Below are 22415 nucleotides of genomic sequence, written 5' to 3' on the forward strand. Positions count from 1 at the left end.
AACACATTCAGATATTACTGTCACTGTCACTTGATGATGGATCTGGTCAAGAAACTGTCAGTGATCAAAATATTGAATTTAAAGATGTTGAAAATTTTTGAGAATATGGGTGAGATGGCGAATATGAGCCAGATGCTGAATGTACTGGGAAATGAGCTCTGACGAGGACAGTGATGATGGTATAAAACATCTGCTCAAACTGAACCCTTCCAAGCTCCAAAAGGTAACAAAATGTGTTTTATTTTATTCTTCTGTAATTTTTACTCTAATATCAGGAGTTTTATATATTATCGCAACAAGTATAGATCTATCCATGTTAGATATAGATCCGGGTCGCTAAAAACCTGAATATGTAAGAATGTTTGGCGAAACAGTCATGCATTTAAGGGTTAAACACGTTAGACGCTTTACCTTCACCTTTCTAATATTTTCTGAATTTTTATTGAAAATAAATGCCTTTCCGATCTGATATGTGATGAGAAAAGGGAGTAGAGTGAGTTCGGCAAAAGGCGGATTCGAACCCGCGGGTCGATTTGCGTCAAAACTTGATTTTAACCGTCTTACCCCTACACTATCACCACTCTCATTGATAAGGTGATTTCTGTAATCTTCTCCAACCAGATGTTTAGCAAACAAGGTGGTATTTTTGTACTTAATGTAAATGGCATCTACTCCAGTAAAATTTTTCTAAGAGAGGACCCACCCACATGTTTTTTGCTTCCGACGCCCATGATTTAAAGCATATTTAAAGCTGCACTATGTAACTTTTCCGTCCACTAGAGGTCGCCTATTCAAAACAAAGGCGTAGTTTGATGACGCTAAATTTGAGCGCAGAATCTTGGGACATGTGGTCTTCAGTTCACAGCCGGTGGGAAAGAATCGGGACAGGACTCGGGCAGAAATCATGTGGATGTGATTATTAACGTTACTGTAGTGAAGCAGAGCAGGAGCGAGTGTTGTGGAGCTGAGGAACCGCTGGAGCGATTGTTAATAAGATGAACGCAACACACGCCTCGCGAGTAGCGGGACTTTTATTATGCCACAGTCGCCTCGCGAGCAGCGGGACTTTTATTATGCCACAGTCGCCTCGCGAGCAGCGGGACTTTTATTATGCCACAGTCGCCTCGCGAGCAGCGGGACTTTTATTATGCCTCAGTCGCCGGCGCCACTTCCGCTCCTCCGCTCATGAGTGTGAGATAACGCAGCTCTGCTGATCATATTACACACATCTGAGTGTGTTGATGATGGGATGGCGTTACTCTGTGTGTTCTCTCAGCGGCTGCTATGACACTTGTTCACACTGCAGTGAGAGTAAAGCGTTTCTGCAGAATAAAACCGCAAACCGAGGGGAAAGCGGATATGATGTCATCGACAGGCCACGCCTTCACACGTCCCGGTTCCTCGGGTAAAATAGCAATTTTCTCAAGATTTACAAATAGTTGGAAACATTTGGGATATTGTAAGTACTCAACTGAACAAAATATATAACACTGGCCTAGTGGTTTTGGGATATTTTACTGAAAAAAATGTTACATATTGCACCTTTAAAAGTAGTGCATTACTTTACTACTAGTGCAAGTGATATTCCTAAAAAACACTCACTTTAAATCACATTCATCACATTTTTGTAGAGCAAAATAAAGATGCATTACCACAAACACTACGACAAATAAAGCACGTCAAACTTAACTTACCCAGTGTCTTGAGCTGGTTTAAACCAGAAAAAGCATTCAAGAAGTGGTCAGGAGCTTCTTTACTGCATTGACTTTGCTTGGCTGCATATTTTCCCAGCCAGTTGCATTCCTCCAATGCTTATAAAGATGTGTGGACACCTTTAACCTCGAGGCATGTGTGGAGAGAGCTACAACTAACAGCTAATGTAGGTTAAGCGCCTGGCCTTTAACCCATATGTGCTGAAAACACCATGTGTGATGCAAGCACAGCCTGAAACAACACAAACAGGGAGTATCTGTCTGACGGCACGTCCCAGTCCATCACAGATTTCCTTGAGGGATTACAGGCGTTTGAGACAGGGGCGGGCCCAGAGGAGTATTATAGTAACATGCTCTTGGAAATCTGCTTATCTGATTGGCTGAAGGTCTATTAAATATCATGGGAATATGAAAGCAGGACTAAGGTCAAATAAAATAAGGAATACATTGAAATATGGACATTTAAAATAGATAAATAGTTAATAAATAAATATATAAAAAAATTATAAATACAGCATTTTACCGTATTAAAGGGGTCATGAATTGGCTTTTTACATTTTTTATAATGTTGTCTGAGGTCTACTTGTGACGTTTGCGTCGTTTTTATATTCAGAAACATCATAATGAATAAGTAATAGGCTATTTTCTACCCTGGTTTTGAGCCTCTCTCATGGAACGCTCTGTTTTGATGGGCGTGCCGCACTGAAGACTTGGAAGTAAACGCCCACTGCTAGGATTGGATAAGATTTGCATATTCAATGAGCTTCGGCTCCCTCATGAGTAGGGCAACCGGAATGAATCGTCCCTCAGGGCTCGCAAAATGTCTTTATCAAACAAACACAATGATTTATCTCTCCTCCACCCGCGATTAATATGAATGTTATTTTATATTACTTGGCCCGCCCGATCAGTGGATATACACGGGCGGCAAGTACATTGCAGAATGCATGATTAAAACTTCCGCGATTGTATTTTTCCTTCAAATATCAAGTCAAGAGAGTGAACAACGCACATCAAGAAAGGAATATTATTTCACTATTTAAGATGATACGTTTTGGTAGCCCGTCTGGAAAACACATAGCCCCGGGATGTTGGGCTTTGCGAGCCCTGTGACAGTGGTAAGTTATGTTTAGTTAGACATGTACACAATGTAACATTGTATTTGATCTTAAACAATGCGATACTATCACATATAAAAAAAAAAGTTTACTCACATTAGTACTGCTTCATTCATTCATGTCATCTCATCCTGTCTTCAAATCCAGTCTCTTGTTTACAAACGAATCCGTGGTTAAATGAACATACATGCAATGGGCCTCATTCATGAAACGTTCGTAAATATATGAGCAAATTCTGAGTAATTTGCATGTAAAATGGACCTTTATGAAAACTCTCCTCCAGATTCACAAACGCTTCGTATACTGGTAGTTAAACTGTGTATATTAATGAATTCCAGACATTCGTAAATAGGACGCGCGTGCACACTCATTCATAATTAGCATAATCCCGGCCATGAGTTACAACTGCAAATGACATGTCCAGGAACGCTGTGGAATCTTCTGGACTTTTTTCTCAGGTTTGGCTCCAGTATTTTGCATATATACTAAAGAGACTAATTGGCCATATGCCTAGCAATAAATATTCAACTATTGTGTGTCCACCAAAGCATTTTTAGCCAGCTAAAAAACGCCTGGTGCTCCTCTGAAAACGGCCAGCTGGTGGCGCTTGAGAGCGCTTTGGAAAGGGCAGCGTTTTTCCAGCTGAAAAACTTTGCTATGACACAGAATATCCATGGCAATATTGTGTTACTAGCATCTCATTTTGAAGAATATTACTGAATATAAAAAATGCAGTAAAAAGCAGTATTAACTTTGTAACTTAATTGTTGTTCAGTGGGATTATTGGTCGGTGTAGTTTTTGTCAGTCTGCGCATCGAGTATAAACACCTCCCCAAACGGACGAGGCGCGCGCAGTCAGCGAGAGAGAGAGAGAGAGAGAGAGAGAGAGAGAGACGAGGAAAACAAACAAGCATATGGAAATTATCGCGGCCGGAAAAATTAGAGCTAATTTTTTTTATTGTGCGATTCATTTATTTATTGACTATCGCACCATTTATACGTGGTAGGGAGTAGGTGTACATTTCTTTCGTACCAACTAAAATTTTCGAAATACGAACATTTACGTCAGAACGGCTTTACGAATGATTTACACACAAATTTGTTCTGCTCGTGTTTCACGAATGAGGCCCACTGTCTTCCCCACGTGAGCTGGATCGTCATTAAAAATAAAGTTCAACCCCACATTCCCAATATTAGAATCAGAAGGAAGCTTATGCAGCGACTGTGTTCTTCCACAACCAGGCACAGTGCAATATCTTGCCATCTCCGGCATGTTTATTGCTCTGAAGCGCGATCCGTTTAGCTCCACGAGTCGGTGGGCGGGCTTGAGTTGGTGTTTCACCACACGATGATGTCAAGGGTTGGCATATTCTGAGATCTCTCGTTTTCTGGGCCTGGTGTCAATAAAAGCTTTTCTTTGACTAACAGGGAAGTTTTCAGCTCCGAAACTTACAGGATATTCTTATATCACCATGAACTTTTATATATCAAAAGCTCAAGAGAAAGTTCATTTCTCAATTCATCACCCCTTTAAGAACTAGTCTATCTAAATGTTGAATTATATGTCACCATATTCAGAGGTGCAAAATAACAATTAATTTTGGAAGAATAAACTGCAACAATTTTCTAAGAAATAAAATCAATGCTATTAATTAGTTAGGGGATAATAGGGGAGGATTTGGGTTAGGAACAACAACATGCACATGGGAAAAGGCTACGCCAACCAAGCGGAGGTAAATGGTGGTGGTGGAGATGCGACGCCAAGAGGAAGCAGCCAGACATGCCAAAGCGTTCGCACAAGCCCAGCGAGGCCAGTGGGTAAAGTATGGCATAGAGAAAAGGAAAATCACCTGGAGCGAGCCGTGGAATATGGAATCCCACAGGATAAGTTTTATCACCAGAGCCACAATCGACACTCTGCAACAAATCTACAGCATTAGTTCGAGAGGACCCAGCGTGTCCTCCGTGTGCAGCCACAGCAACCCTCAAACATATCTTGGTGGGTTGCAAGATCTTTTTGACCCACGGAAGATAAACCTGGCGCCACAACCAGGTGTTGGGATGCCAAGCCTCTGCAATTGAGCATAAGAGTCACAACCAATGCCATCCCAAACACCCTGACTATCCTCCAAAAGCCAATAGCCTTCATCCGAGAAGGGGAATTGAAGCAGGCTAACCCCTTACCCTCAGATTCTGGCCCATTAAATGTAGCCAGGGACTGGGAAATGCGAGCCGACTTAGACTAGAGACTCACTTTCCCACCAGCGATCGCGGTGACCAAGCTGCGCCCAGATTTTCTCCGGTCCAATTTTAACCGGTCCAATCAACGAACAGAGGGAGTGTCTGAGAACGATGACATTGATGTCTTGCGCTAGTTTGAGATGACATACGTCACGACCAAAGGTTAGCGATTGGTTATGGCAGATCCAGAGCGGCTCTGGGCAGATCCAATAGTTTTAAAGGGGTGATGAATTGAGAAATCAACTTTCCCTTGAGCCTTTGATTTAAAAAAAGTTCATCATGGAATAAGAATATCCTGTAAGTTTCAGAATATGTCGACCACTGACGTCACAGAATGCAGAAGCACCGTCTCAAGCCCCGCCCACCAACTCGTGGAGCTAAACGGGTCGCGCTACCAAGCAATAAACATGCCGGTTCCAGCTCACGTGGTTAAGATATTGCGCGTTTGTTCGCTTCTTTTCACCGCAGAATTGATTGTAAACAAGACAGGTCGAGGATTTGCAGACATATTGAGATTAAAACACAATGCTGTGCCTTCTATATTGGATCCGACAGGAACGGTGCAACACACTTATGTGAGTAAAACATGTTTTTATATGTGTTAGCATTGCATTGTTACAGATCGTTTGATATCTATTGATTACATACTTTGTTTAGCACGCGGTCACAGGCTGGAGAAGCTGTTATTGGTTCATTCGTGATCAGACTTGTAACGCTAGTGCTCGCAAAGCCCAACGTCCCGGGGCTATGTGTTTTTCAGACGGGCTACCAAAACGTATCACCGGCCTGCAGACGGGCTATCTTAAATAGTGAAATAACATTCCTTTCTTGCGCGTGCGTTTGTGTGTGTGTGTTCGGTTCGTAGTTATATTCACTGATCGGGCGGGCCAAGTAATACAAAAATAACATTCCAATCAATTGCGGGTGGATTAGAGACGAATCATTGTGTTTGTTTGATAAAGATATTTTGCGAGTCCTGTGAGCGTTTCCCTACACGCTTTCAAAACAATCCCCAGATGTACTGAGGGGAGCTGAAGCTCATTAAATATGCAAATCTTATCCAATCCTAGCCATGGGCGTTTACTTCCAAGTCTTCAGTGCGGCACCGTTCATGACACCTTTAAACTTCCCCGCCTTCAAGAAGTTAACGCTTGTCAATAGAGAGTGGCCAGACTTTCTGTACAAATTAAATGTAAGACCAGGCTAGCAGAATGCCCCAAACAATCACAAAAATAACACCAGAAATTTGCAGTGTTTTTCCTTTATTAACCGAAAGTAATGGCGCGGCGCATTAATCACACGCTTCAGTCTGCAGCAGAGAAGCAGAGTCTGACAATCACATGATCAGAACGGGCAGTTTTGCTATTAAGGTGTGAATTACGAGGAGGTTTTTTTGTGAAGATGCCTCTTGTAAATATTACTATGCAGCTCTGACTTGATTTTTGATTCACGCCAAGTTGTAATTAGCTATAACAAAAACCTTGCTCATTTAAGAACGTGCATTTATTGCATGGACAGAGCTAGAACATTTAAAATGCACATGCATAGTTCAGTTGAAACCTCTCTTTGGCTTGCTGTTAATGCGGTTAAACTGAATATACTAAGCAAACTGTCTGCTTGTATAACAGCACTGAAATAAGAATGCGCTGTTTATCTTTTAATTAGTTTAGGGTCATTCCCACGGGATGCGTTTTTGTGGTTAAAGCACCATACGCCGGTTATTGCAGGTATGGACACGCATTTTTTAAAAGTTATTTTAACTCCCCCGTTTATAAAGCCGTGTCATGCACGATACACACAGAGAAAAAGGGTGTTAAAATTGTACCTTTAGGGGTACAACAGCTTGTCGCTGGGGCAGTACCCTTAAAAGGACATATTTGTACCTGTTTTACTCCTAAGAAGTGCATATTAGTACCTTAGAGTACAAATAAGTACCTTAAAGGGTTAGTTCACCCAAAAATGAAAATTCAGTCATTAATTCCTCACCCTCATGTCGTTCGACACCCGTAAGACCTCCGTTCATCTTCGGAACACAAATGAAGATATTTTTGTTGAAAGCTGATGCTGAGAAAGGCTTCAGATAGGCGTCCATTGGCATTCAGTACATTTACTCTCACAAGACCCATAAAAGGCACTGAAAACGTCGTTACAAAGTCCATCTCACCACACTGACTCTACAATACTTTTACGAAGCGACGACAATAGTTTTTGTGCGCAAAAAAAAATCTAAATAACGACTTTATTCAACCTCTTCTTGTCTTCCGTGTGTGCCTCCACGACGCACGCGCGAGAATGACGTCGCGTCGGCGTTCGGGAATCCATGGAATGCACAATTTAGCCCGATTTGAGCACTACGCAGAGAACTAAAGCACGATCAAGTAGAATTCAACAGCTTAGACACGCGCGTCTTCCTCTGCTTGTAAACAAATCGCTTCTGGGTCATGTGTCCGAACGCCGGATCTGCATCATATTCTCGCGCATGCGTCGTGGAGGCACACACGGAAGACAAGAACAAGTTGGATAAAGGCGTTATTCTGATTTTTTTTTGCGCACAAAAACTATTGTCGTCGCATCGTAAAATTATTGTAGAGCCACTGTGGTGAGATGGACTTTGTAACAACGTTTTTAGTGCCTTTTATGGGTCTTGTGAGTGTAAATGTACTGAATGCCAATGGAGGCCAATCTGAAGCCTTTATCAGCATCAGCTTTACACTAAAATATCTTCATTTGTGTTCCGAAGATGAACGGAGGTCTCACGGGTGTCGAACGACATGAGGGTGAGTAATTAATGACAGAATTTTAATTTTTGGGTGAACTAACCCTTTAAGGTCCTACTATGAACCTTTTTGTGGTAAAAAAGGTACAAATGTGTCCTTTTAAGGGTACTGCCCCAGCGACAAGCTGTTGTACCCCTAAAGGTACAATTTTGACACCCTTTTTCTCTGCAAAAGTAAGCGAGATGGGAGCGCAACAGTAACTCGTCTAGGGTGATATTTACATTAAAAAAACGATAGAAAAGTAGCACAATGGAATGAAAAAACACACTCTGTGTAGCATTTAATTGCACACACTGAATAATGCAGTGCATTTCAAAGCACTTCAGTGGGACTTTAAGGACCTGCGCCATCTAGAGTTTCATCACAGAACTCTGTGTTTCTCAGAAATCGCTCACTGCACCTTTAATTCTCCGTTAGTTGAGTCACCGTTCAGAACACAGTGATGATCCCGAACTGAAGCGTGAATAGAGGCAGACAGACACACAACAATAGAAAGTGCCGTGATGATCAGCAGCAGGATTACGGCTCACACAGGCCACAGAGAGCCAAAGAGAGAGAGAGCACACTATAAACTCTACAAACATTTCAATACACACACTGTAAACTATTGCAATTTTAACCGTAAAGGACTGGGAAGATGCTACGGTTGAAACCTGTTAAGTGGACATTTCATTCAAATACTGATAAATGTGCAGTTTTTGGAACGGTCATTGTGAAAAAGCTTAAATTTAACATTTCCTAGGTTCCTAACACTTCTAGCTTCTGACCAAGGCTGTATCTCAATACTAGTTCTACTCGATCTTAGTGCTGCATTCGATACTATAGATCATAAAGTACTATTGGATCGACTTCAAAATTACACTGGTGTTCAGGGACAGGCATTAAACTGGTTTAGATCGTACTTATCAGATCGCTACCATTTTGTCTGTCTAAATGGGGAAAAATCAAAGATAACGTCAGTAGACTATGGGGTGCCGCAAGGATCCGTGTTAGGCCCTCTGCTATTCTCAATATATATGCTGCCACTTGGTAATATTAGAAATGATGGAATTAATTTCCACTGTTATACTGATGACACTCAATTATATATTTCATCACGACCAGATGAAAGCGCTAAATTATCTAAACTGACAGCGTGTGTTGATGATATTAAACACGGGATGACGTGTAATTTTCTGCTATTAAATTCAGATAAAACGGAGGTATTACTTATTGGTCCAAAAAACTGCCCACAAAACCTCTCACAATACAACTTTAACTTGGAAGGATGTCCTGTCACTTTATCCACTACAGTAAAAGACCTGGGTGTTATATTAGACCGCAACTTGTCTTTCGAAAATCATATTTCATATGTTACAAGAACGGCGTTTTTCCACCTTAGAAACATTGCTAAGCTACGTAACATGCTATCTATTTCTGATGCAGAAAAGTTAGTTCATGCATTCATGACCTCGAGATTAGATTACTGTAATGCTTTATTAGCTGGTTGTCCTGCATCATCAATAAACAAGCTACAGTTAGTCCAAAACGCGGCTGCTAGAGTTCTTACTAGGTCAAGAAAATATGATCATAACACCAATTTTATCATCTCTACACTGGTTACCTATTAAGTTCCGTATCAATTACAAAGTATTGCTACTGACCTATAAAGCCCTAAATGGTTTAGCTCCAGTGTATTTAACGGATCTTCTATCGCCCTACAATCCATCGCGCTCTTTAAGATCACTAAACTCGAGGCTTCTGGTCATTCCTAGGATATCTAAGTCCACTAAAGGAGGGAGGGCATTTTCACATTTAGCTCCTAAACTCTGGAATAGTCTTCCTGATATTGTTCGAGGTTCAGACTCGCTGTCCCAGTTTAAAACTAGATTAAAGACGCATCTCTTTAGCCAAGCTTTCACATTATAAATACCTTTTATACTACATTTTTCTTTAACATTCTCTTTCTAACATTTTTCAATGTACATTTATGAAATGCACATTCTGTAAAGCTGCTTTGAAACAATGTGTATTGTGAAAAGCGCTATTCAAATAAATTTGAATTGAATTGAATTGAATTTCCAGAATGTGATGATTTTTAATTGAAATAACTATTTATTATTTAGTATATTAGTATTATTTTAGTTAAGGAGCTAAAAAAATTTTTTACTTTAAATTTAAGTTCAAACTGTAAAGTTAAAGTTCTGACAACTTTTCTTTCTGTAAATTTCACAGATTTCTTTGTATATTTTTAGTATTTTTTTCCAGTATATTTTTGATCGGCAGCAGGTTTTAGCTAATAATTATACTCCTACAAAAAAAGCTTAAAACATAAAGTCTTGAATCTCTGCAAAAGTCAGAGATATTAATCAGATTCTTTCGTATCGAATTCATCCAAAAAATGATCTGCGCTTGCCAGGATGCCAGCCGAACTTAGCCCCGCCCACAACATTTGAGCTCGGGAAGTTCGGTCTGGACTTGAACCAGAGCTGTTCGGACCAATCAAATCATCAGGACGGGCTTTATACGATGATGGACAGATGATCAACAGTGACGTCATCATCACGTCACCAAAGAGCGCTTGGGTAGGCCTGTCACGATAACTACTTTTTGTTTCGCGATATATCGTCCCAGAAATAATTGCGATAAACGATATTATTGTCATTTTAAGACTATTTCACTGAATATATAATCCTAATATAACAGAATAATAATGCAAGTAGACCTACACACTTTCAAACGACAACCTTTTAATTCTTTAGATCATGGAAATTAAGGGTAAAAAATATATTATTCTAAATAAAATAGATTTTTTTGAATAAATAGTAAATAAACATTTTCCCTTGTGAAACGGCTTTAACACTCGTCATTCTGCGTTGACATTTATACGTGCAGTGGATCAGGGGATTGCGGCTTTGAAATCGAGTCCATTTGGGCTTATTCTTCCAAACTGTCAGTAGTTGTCAGGAAAACAAAATGCCGCCTTTTTTCACCTGTCGATATCCGCTCTGTGTATGAAGGAACTGCCCGAGAACCACTTTCGCCTCCGTCACAGAAAACATACAAGATGACGCACAATCGAGTAAAATGTTGGTGATATTCATTATCATGTAAACATAATGGCCGATATATTGCAACACAAAAAATGATTGAGGTCATGTACATATATTGTGCGATATATCGATATATTGATTATTGCGACAGGCCTACGCTTGGGTTGAACTCGTTTACTAAATGGAGAACTTGTTCGTATTTGCATTCACCTTTACTATTTATCTCAGAAATGATGATGGTGTTGGTAAGTTCTCCGTGTCTCCTTAAATTATTTTACAACACCGGCAAAGATTGTTTACACTCTTCTTCTTCTACTTCTTCCAGCGTGTGTCCAGTTGAGTTCTGTTGACAACTATGCGTTGCTCCGTTGCTCTGATTGGTTGTAGGTCTATCCAATTGAGTGCAGAGGCATTTTCTTTCCTGGTTCGGTTGAAACTATAGACTGTAAAAAATATGGACATAGTGTCTGTGGCGTCACCCACAGGATTCTGAAGAGCAGTTTTGAAGAGTAAAGTCGGGTCGAGCTGGCCGACGCCATCTTGGCAACGACGCGATGACTAAGGCTGCGTTCACACTGCAGGGCTTAATGCTCAATTCAGATTTTTTGAAAAAATGCGATTTTTTTGCAAGGCCGTTCACATTTCCAATTAAATGCGACCTTTTGTGATCTCCTGTGTGAACGTGAAATGACCCAGAAGTGACCCGCATGCGCAGAAGAGTACTCAACGGTCAACGACGTCACTTGTTGTTTACGGAAGTAGCCAAATATGGGTGTCAGCATTGGAGTTTGTTTAGCTTTATTAAAGTTATTATGGAGCCAGCACCATTACAACCTTCTCATGTTAAGAAGAAAATTAAAAAAGAGGAGGAGACCAAGGTTTTTGGCCATGGCGTTTTGTGGAGCAGTGGTAGCAATGTCGGTACAGAGAAACGTGTGGGTGCCGAGTCGCAGCCAGGAGTGGTGGGATACTGATGTGAGTGGCTTTACTGATACCGAATTCGTCAGTAACTTCAGAATGACCAGATCCACCTTCAATTATGTTTGCGAGCGCCTTCAACTAACTTTGTCACGGGAAGAGACACGTCTGCGGCGGCCCATAACAGTGCAGAAACGCGTTGGAGTTGGAGTGTATTGGCTAGCAACAGGTGCGTACTTCTTCTTTTATTGGCGGTTAGCAACTATTTCTTGTGCATTCAACGTACAATGATGACGTTTGTCGCGTATCAACGACGTGCGGGTCGGATACATGTGACCTGGCAGTTCAGACTGAAGACGCATTTCAAAAGATCGGATATGTATCGGATTTGGACCACATACCCAAGTGGCCTGGGTCGCATTTGAAAAGATCGGATCTGTGTCGTTCAGACTGTCATGAAAAGATCAGATACAGGTCACATAAGGGCAAAAAAATCGGAATTGGGTCGTTTCAGCCTGCAGTGTGAACGCAGCCTAACAGACAGCAGACAAACGGCAATCCACCTGTCACTCAAAGTGGCCACGCCCTTAATTATGCAGAACTTTAAGGCTTTATATAATGTAAACGAATGAGTTATAAAATAATTCACCTCCTCACAGTCGTCATGAAGGGCAAAATTAGCCGTATAGACCAAAACCAGAATTTGTCCCAGACTGTAAACATGTGTTCTTCTGCTGTAAAGTTGGGCATTTTAACATGAGCTCAGAGACCAAACATGGCCACTAGAGACAGACTCCAGAAGGAGCAGAATCTCACTGAGCTCATGTTAAAATGGCCAACTTTACAGCAGAAGAACACATGTTTACAGTCTGGGACAAATTCTGGTTTTGGTCTATACGGCTAATTTTGTCCTTCATGACGACTGTGAGGGGGGTGAGTTATTTTATAACTCATTCGTTTACATTATATAAAGCCTTAAAGTTCTGCATAATTAAGGGCGTGGCCACTTTGAGTGACAGGTGGATTGCCGTTTGTCTGCTGTCTGTTAGTCATGACGTCACTTCAGCTCCGCCCACGTCCCGCCTCTTTGCCCATTTTCTGTCATTCGGGAGTGACGCGCTGACAAGATGGCGACGGCCAGCTCGACCCGACTTTATGCTTCAAAACTGCTCTTCAGAATCCTATGGGTGACGTCACGGACACTACGTCCATATTTTTTTACAATCTATGGTTGAAACACACCATAATCGCAGCCCAATCAGACTCATATTCTGACTATTCAGGCTAGATCCGAGCTGCTCTCCACAATCATTTCACAGCTCTATACTTTTACTGTATGTCAACTATTGTGTCTATGTTTATTATCTTCCCTAAAGCATTTTATGAGAACCATCTGAGCCAAAAGTGAACATGAATAAAACATAAACGAGAACTCCTTTAATGTCCTCTGGCAACAGCTTCTCTAACCAACTCCTGAAAACAAAACCTCCAAATCAGATCAGCTCCTGCGGTTTCTCTCGCCGTCTCTAAATATGGCCGCGTCTCAAATCCCTGAGCTTCACCAGCCCTCGTCAAACCCGCTCATGATGATGATGTAACCGGTGTCACGGCAACCGGGGACGGTCAGACACGTCCAGGCCAAGGTTATTATAATTCACAAAACCAAAACCATACATTTACAAAAAATGTGTTCCTTTGAAATTAAGTAAATGTTAACTAAACAAATTAAATATAATATTAAAAAAATTATGCTTATATTATCTCAAGCTTGAATTTTTATTTAGTTTAACTTGATGTAATAAAATAACTAAAACTGAAATAAAAAATTATTTTAAAAACCACAAAAAATTATAAAAAATTACAAAAACAAAAGCATAAAAAATTGTTACTTAAAATAAATGTTTAATAATTTTCTTTTAGTTTAACTTGATGTAATAAAAAACTAAAACTGAAATAAAAATTAATAAAAAACACAAAAAATTATTTTAAAAAAATCAAAAACCGGTTAATTTTTTTTACTTGAAATAAATGTTTATCATTTTCATTTAGTTTAACTTGATGTAATAAAAAACAAAAACTGAAATAAAAATGTATTTTAAAAGCCACAAAAAATTAAAACGACAAAAACAACCGCATACATTTTTTTTTACTTAAAATAAACGTTTTATCATTTTCGTTTAGTTTAACTTGATGTAATAAAATAACTAAAACTGAAATACAAATTCACTATAAAAGCCACAAAAAAATTATAAAAAAATAAAAAAACAAAAGCAGAAAAAATTGTTACTTAAAATAAATGTTTATCATTTTCATTTAGTTTAACTTGATGTAATAAAATAACTAAAACTGAAATAAAAACATTATAAAAACCAATTTTTTAAAAAAATGCAAAAACCACATTAAAAAAATTCTGTTACTTGAAATAAATTTGTTTTATCATTTTCATTTAGTTTAACTTGATGTAATAAAATAACTAAAACTGAAATAAAAACATTATAAAAACATAAAAAATGTTAATGCAAAAACCGCATTAAACAAAATTCTGTTACTTGAAATAAATGTTTATCATTTTCTTTTAGTTTAACTTGATGTAATAAAAAACTAAAACTGAAATAAAAATGTATTTTAAAAGCCACAAAAAATAATAAAAACGACAAACAACCGCATAGATTTTTTTTAACTTTAAATTAATGTTTTTCATTTTCTTTTAGTTTAACTTGATGTAATAAAAAAACTAAAACTGAAATAAAATACATTTTAAATACTAAATAGACATTTAAAAGCCACAAAAAAAATACAAATTACAAAATCAAAAGCATAAAATATTCCATTACTTCGAAAATAAATGTTTATCATTTTCATTTCATTTAACGATGTAATAAAAAACTAAAACGGAAATAAAAATTCATTATAAAAAACAAAATATTATTTAAAAATTCAAAAAACGCATAAAAAATGGTGTTACTTGAAATAAATGTTAATCATTTTCTTTTAGTTTAACTTAATGTAATAAAATAACTAAAACTAAAATAAAAATTCATATTAACTAAATATACATTTAAAAAACAAATAAAAATGACAAAAACACAACAAAACTAATATTACTTCAACTACAATTAAAATGAAAACGGGAAACCTAAAAATAAAAATATTAATAAAACTATAATAATATCTCAATTATGCTAAAATAACACTGGTCTACTCATAATGTCACTCTGACATCAAGCTTTCTGTCATATTGTCGTACCAAATAAAGATGATTATGGGTAACACTTTACTTTAAAGTGACGTCGTCACACATTACTACACGTACTTACTATAGTAATGACAGTAAATTATGCATAATTACAAGTAACTATCTCTAACCATAACTCAATAAGTACATGTAGCTAATTAATATTACATTAATATTACAATATTTACATAGTAACTACGTCACCCTAAAATAAAGTGAAATCAAAGAACACTCAATCAAAATAATTACTATATTGCTTATGGCAATCACAAATCAATATCTGTATATCATAACTGTAAATGTATAAATGTTACATACAAATGTGAGCTGTAAACAATGATGTACAGGTAAAGGTGTGTTGAACGCCACAGGACACACTTTCATTAACACACTTGATCACAAACAGACTCAGAGTGTAAAAGAGCAGATACCTGTCGATCTGAATCTGTCTGTGTTTCCATCTCCAGAGCTCAGCCTCGTCTGTTTGCTTTACTATGAGCCCTGACACCAAAACAATGAGCTCACGGCCAGCAGCCAATCACAGCGGCCCAACAAACTCACCTAGGCAATGGACTCACCCATTCCTCTGACCAACCGGAGGGGGAGATTACAGTCAAACACACACACACACACACACACACATCATGGCTGAAACATGAATTTGGACCGGAATGACGTCCGCCGTCTCATATTAAGCACATCTCTTGAATTAAAGTGTGCAGGAAATAAAGAAATCAAACATTGTTTTGTCTGGTTGCATGTACACGTGTGTGTGTGTGTGTGTGTGTGTGTGTGTGTGTGTGTGTGTGTGTGTGTGTGTGTTTCCTCGTGGTAAATCTCTGCTGTGAGTAATAGGATTCAGGGCTCAGAGCTGGACGTGACTCTGGTGTCCTAGGAATTGATCAAAATGATCAGATTTTTAGATTTTATAAAATGCTTATTGACGCCCACCTCAAAAAGCCTGAGAAAGCCACTGCAATCCTGACATTACAATCAAAACAATGTCCAATTAAAGGAAATATGTGCTATGAAGACAGAATTAAAGGGTTTTATAATTTGCAATTTGATCAAAACGGTTTTAAATAAAGTTGAAATTTTGTAAACTAGTGCAAAGCCTCCAAAAGATTTTGGATGATTAAGTCATTTATGTCGGAATTTCATTGCATTATATAGCAAAACAAATGACATGTATTGTTTAGAAAGATGCACGAACACTTTAATTTATGTTTTGTTTGTTGAAAATGAAGACAAACAGTTAATTCATTGGTTAACTAAACTAAAAAAACATATTTCCATTACTTAAAATAACCACATCTGAAAAAAATAAACTTATTTGATTTCAGCTTATTCATTTTTAACTTTAGTAACTTGATGCATTAAAATAAAGACTAATTTATAAAAAAAATATATATAGATATTAAAAAACTAATATCAATTACAAAAAAAACAACATTTTCATAACTTAAATCTGAATAATAAAATGTTTAACTTTAGTGACTTAATCTACTAAAATAGCTAAAAGAACAGTTTATAAAAATATATATAGACATTAAAAAATTATAGGAATGACAAAAACAACTAAATTACTAAAAGTAACTAAAATTACAATGAAAACGGAAAAAAAAAACCAAAATATTAATAATAATCATAAATAGTATCTAAATGATACTAAAATAGCACTAAGTGGTTCATAGTCCAAAATATAACAACTTTCATTACTTATAATAATCATATATGAAAAATAAATGTAAACTTATTTTATTTCAGCTCATTCATTTTTAACTTTAGTAACTTGATGCACTAAAAAAACTAAACATTAATAAATATATATAGACATTAAAAAACTAATATAAATTACAAAAACAACAAAATTACTAAAAGTAAAATGATACTAATGGGATAATTCTATAGTTCATAGTCCAAAATATAACAATTTTCATTACTTAAAATAATCATATCTGAAAAATAAATGTAAACTTATTTTATTTCAGCTCATGACAACAACAAAAAATAACTAAAGGTAAATAAAATTTTAAAATGAAAACAGAAAATATAAAAATGAAAACTAATTATAAATATTGATAATAATCATAATAGTATCTCAATGATATTAAAATAGCACTTAAATGGTTAATAGCCCAAAAATAACATTTTCATTACTTAAAATAATCATATCTGAAAAATAAATTGATTTTTTTTAGTAACTTAATCTACTAAAATAACTAGATTCATAAAAATATAGATAGACATTTAAAAATTATAATAATGACAAAAACAACAAAATTACTAAAAGTAACTTAAATTTAAATGAAAACGGAAAATATCAAAATGAAAACTAATTCAAAATATGAATAATAATCATAAATAGTATCTCAATGATACTAAAATAGCACTAACTGAGATCATAGTCCAAAATATAACAATTTTCATTACTTAAAATAATCATATCTGAAAAATAAATGTAAACTTATTTTATTTCAGCTCATGACAACAACAAAAAATAACTAAAGGTAAATAAAATTTTAAAATGAAAACAGAAAATATAAAAATGAAAACTAATTATAAATATTGATAATAATCATAATAGTATCTCAATGATATTAAAATAGCACTTAAATGGTTAATAGCCCAAAAATAACATTTTCATTACTTAAAATAATCATATCTGAAAAATAAATTGATTTTTTTTAGTAACTTAATCTACTAAAATAACTAGATTCATAAAAATATAGATAGACATTTAAAAATTATAATAATGACAAAAACAACAAAATTACTAAAAGTAACTTAAATTTAAATGAAAACGGAAAATATCAAAATGAAAACTAATTCAAAATATGAATAATAATCATAAATAGTATCTCAATGATACTAAAATAGCACTAACTGAGATCATAGTCCAAAATATAACAATTTTCATTACTTATAATAATCATATCTGAAAGATAAAATGAAAATTTTAACATTAGTAACTTAATCCACTAAAATAGTTAAAAGAACAATTTATAAATATAGGAATGACAAAAACAACAACATTACTAAAAGTAAAATGATACTAAAATAGCCCTAAGTGGGATAATTCTATAGTTCACAGTCCAAAATAAAACAATTTTCATTACTTAAAATAATCATATCTGAAAAATAAAATTAACCTTATTTTATTTCAGCACATTCATTTTTAACTTTAGTAACTCGATGCACTAAAATAACTACATTATTTTTAATAAAAAAAATGCTACATAGTGCACCTTTAATAAATATTAGGGCTGTCAAAAGATTAATCGCGATTAATCGCATCCAAAATAAAAGTTTGTGTTTACATAATATATGTGTGTACTCTGTTAATTATTATTTATATATAAATACACACACAAGCATGTATATGTTTAGGAAAAAAATATTATTTTTATATATAAAACATTTATATTTATGTATATTATAGATTATATAAATGTATATACATGCCAACATTTTTTTAAATATATACATAAATGTGTGTGTATTTATATATAAATAATAATTAACAGAGTACACACACATATATTATGTAAACACAAACTTTTATTTTAGATGCGATTAATCGCGATTAATCTTTTGACAGCCCTAATAAATATAAATATAAATATATATATATATATATATATATATAAACATTAAAAAAATAATAGAAATGACAAAAACAACAAAACTACTAAAACTAACTCAAATTAAAATGAAAACGGAAAATATAAAAAATGAAAACTAATTCAAAATTTGAATAACAATCATAAAGCTACTAAAATAGCACTGAGTGCCCATAGTTAAACTATTTGTGCAATGACAAAAGAAACAGAAATCCGGCATACTTCCCTACTATATAGTAGGAGAAAAACAGCATGTCTGAATTCACAGCTCTCATAAAAGAGAGAGAGCAAAAGTCCCTTCAGTCGAGATGCTGAAGTGTGCAAATGATGGACACTCGACACAACTCACACTGGTAGGTCACATGACGTCCAGATTACATCCAAACTACATAGAACATACTTTTAACAGCCGTAAAATAATGACTTATTCAAAATAAGTACCTACTCAAGAGAGCGTGATTTCAGATGTGATGACTTTAAGCACCACTAGATGGCGCTGTAGAGCCTTAAAATGCTCTGGTGGGGCGACAAAGGGAACGCAACACTGACCAAAATGTTTATGTACAGTATGCATGAATAAAAGTGACCAAATAAAGTTGCTCCATAACATGAACATGCTCCATCTAGTGTCCTGTGGCACATTTTGGGGAGGATGCATTGCACAAAACTCTTCTTAAAATCTTAATGGATGTTTCTACAGTCCCACTGCCTCATCATAAACTCCCAGACGGCGTCCAGGAGAAACACAGACCCGCGGATGAAGCCCAGCGGAGCCGTGACGGCAGATAATGGCCTTTTGTGTGACGGCGTGCACCAGCACACAATAATGACGGCCCTTTCGTTCCACACTGTCAAATAATGGTGTCACAAACGCCATGGGGATTTCTGCCATAACGCCTGGAATAAACACAGGCTGGAGACGGCGCTCACAGGACCACTCCTGCTCTCTCTGTGTCATTGAGCTTTAACCAAACACAACATACAACAGCCATACCACAAACTATACATGACATAAGAGAAATCTACATGATCAGGTCTCATCAATACTTTTAAAATAAAGTCATATTTGACAGGGCATTGCTATGGAGTTGATAGAATAGTCTGGCTGGTTACCAGGGTTTTGTTATGCATTTGCTAGGATGCTAGGATGCTCTGTGTGATTGTCAGGGTGTTTTTGTGCATTTGCTAGGATGCTCTGGCTGGTTGCTATGGTGTTGCCATGCATTTGTCAGGATGCTCTGGTGGTTGCCAGGGTGTTGCTATGCATTTTCTCTGATGCTAGAATGCTCTGCGTGGCTTCCAGGGTGTTGATATGCATTTGCTACACTCTAAAAAAAAAAGTCTCGTAATCATAAGGGAACCTTTTTTAGTGCTATATAGCACCAATTTTGGTGCTTCAGTGGTTCTTCAGAGGTGCTATATAGCACCTTAGTCAAAGAACCGGTGAAGAACCTCTGAAGAACCGGTGAAGAACCACTGAAGAACCGCTGAAGAACCACTGAAGCACCAAAAATGGTGCTATATAGCACTAAAAAAGGTTCCCCTATGATTACGAGCCAAGAACTATTTTTGGTGCCATATAGAACCTTTTTTTTTTTAGAGTGTAGGATGCTCTGTGTGGTTGTCAGGATGATGTGATGCATTTGATAGGATACTCTGGTGGTTGCCAGGGTGTTGCTATGTATTTTCTCTGATGCTAGAATGCTCTGCATGGCTGCCATGGTGTAGCAATAAAATTGCTTGAGTGTTCTTAGTTGTTACCAGGATGTTGCTATGCATTTGTTATGATGCTCTGCATGGTTGCCAGGGTGTTGCTATGCATTTTCTAGGATGCTCTGCTTAGTTGCTAGGGTGCAGCAAAAAAACTGCTAGAGTGTTCTTAGTTGTTACCAGGATGTTGCTATGCATATGTTATGATGCTCTGTGTGGTTGCCAGGGTGTTGCTATGCATTTGTAAAATATTCTTAGTGGTTACCAGTGTGTTGCTATGCATTTACTAGGATGTTCTGTGTGGTTGCCAAGGAGTTAATCCAGTTGCAAGGATGCTTTGCATGGTTGCTTGGGAGTTGCTACGCATTTATTTGCTAGGATGTTCTGGGTGGTTGCCAGGGTGTAGTTATGTGTTTATTTACTACAGTGTTCTTAGTTGTTGCCAAGGTGTTGCTATACAGCTGCTAGGATGCTCTGTGTGGTTGCCAGGATGTTTCTATGCAGTTGTATGATATTCTTAGTGGTTGCCAGGGTGTTGCTAAGCTTTTGCTAGGATGCTCTGTGTGATTGTCAGGGTGTTTTTGTGCATTTGCTAGGATGCTCTGGCTGGTTGCTATGGTGTTGCCATGCATTTGTCAGGATGCTCTGGTGGTTGCCAGGGTGTTGCTATGCATTTTCTCTGATGCTAGAATGCTCTGCGTGGCTTCCAGGGTGTTGATATGCATTTGCTAGGATGCTCTGTGTGGTTGTCAGGATGTTGTGATGCATTTGATAGGATACTCTGGTGGTTGCCAGGGTGTTGCTATGTATTTTCTCTGATGCTAGAATGCTCTGCATGGCTGCCATGGTGTAGCTATAAAATTGCTTGAGTGTTCTTAGTTGTTACCAGGATATGCATTTGTTATGATGCTCTGCATGGTTGCCAGGGTGTTGCTATGCATTTTCTAGGATGCTCTGCTTAGTTGCTAGGGTGCAGCAAAAAAACTGCTAGAGTGTTCTTAGTTGTTACCAGGATGTTGCTATGCATATGTTATGATGTTCTGTGTGGTTGCCAGGGTGTTGCTATGCAATTGTAAAATATTCTTAGTGGTTACCAGTGTGTTGCTATGCATTTACTAGGATGTTCTGTGTGGTTGCCAGGGTGTAGTTATACAATTGCTAGAATGTTCTTAGTTGTTGCCAAGGAGTTAATCCAGTTGCAAGGATGCTTTGCATGGTTGCTTGGGAGTTGCTACGCATTTATTTGCTAGGATGTTCTGGGTGGTTGCCAGGGTGTAGTTATGTGTTTATTTACTACAGTGTTCTTAGTTGTTGCCAAGGTGTTGCTATACAGCTGCTAGGATGCTCTGTGTGGTTGCCAGGATGTTTCTATGCAGTTGTATGATATTCTTAGTGGTTGCCAGGGTGTTGCTAAGCTTTTGCTAGGATGCTCTGTGTGGTTGCCAGTGTGTTGCTAAGCATTTGCTAGGATGCTCTGTGTGGTTGCCAGCGTGTTTCTATGCATTTGCTCAGATTCTCTGTGTGGTTGCCAGGGTTTAGCTAATACATTGCTCGAGTGTTCTTAGTAGTTGTCAAGGTGTTGCTATACAGTTGCTAGGATGATCTAAGAAGTTGTTTGGGTGTTGCTATGCATTTGCTAGGATGTTCTGGGTGGTTGCCAGTGTGTTGCTATGCATTTACTAAGATGCTCTGTGTGGTTGCCAAGGTGTTTCTATGCAGTTGTATGATATTCTTAGTGGTAACCAGGGTGTTGCTATACAGTTGCTATGATGCTCTAAGTAGTTGCTTGGGTGTTGCTATGCATTTGCTAGGATGTTCTGGGTGGCTGCCAGTGTGTTGCTATGCATTTACTAAGATGCTCTGTGTGGTTGCCAGGGTGTTTCTATGCAGTTGTATGATATTCTTAGTGGTTACCAGGGTGTTGCTAGGCAGCTGCTAGGGTGTTCTGGGTGGTTTCATCCTGTCTGAAGTGCAAAAGGTCTCTGTGATGTTCTGGTCTGAACTAGCAAAATTGATTATTACGGGCTCTTTCTTAGCTGAAAACTTGTG

At 37.2% G+C, this 22415-nt stretch overlaps 2 protein-coding genes across 3 annotated transcripts in view; one reads left to right on the top strand and one right to left on the bottom strand.

Annotated features, from left to right (window-relative positions):
• The window catches only part of traf3ip2b (TRAF3 interacting protein 2b), a 1379907-nt gene that overhangs the window by 118319 nt on the left and 1239173 nt on the right, over positions 1-22415 (top strand). The gene's annotated exons all lie outside the window — the stretch shown is intronic.
• shroom2b (shroom family member 2b) overlaps positions 1-22415 on the bottom strand; it is a 55953-nt gene that overhangs the window by 21924 nt on the left and 11614 nt on the right. The window contains exon 1 of one of the 2 annotated variants that reach the window (XR_013818556.1): positions 15465-15509. The exons of the other annotated variant lie outside the window; for it this stretch is intronic. The gene's annotated coding sequence lies outside the window, so the exon portion shown is untranslated. Of the gene's footprint in view, positions 1-15464; positions 15510-22415 lie in introns of those variants that run through there. 2 annotated transcript variants of the gene reach the window in all.

Source organism: Gobio gobio, assembly GCF_949357685.1.
Source record: "Gobio gobio genome assembly, chromosome: 19".
NCBI lineage: Eukaryota > Metazoa > Chordata > Actinopteri > Cypriniformes > Gobionidae > Gobio > Gobio gobio.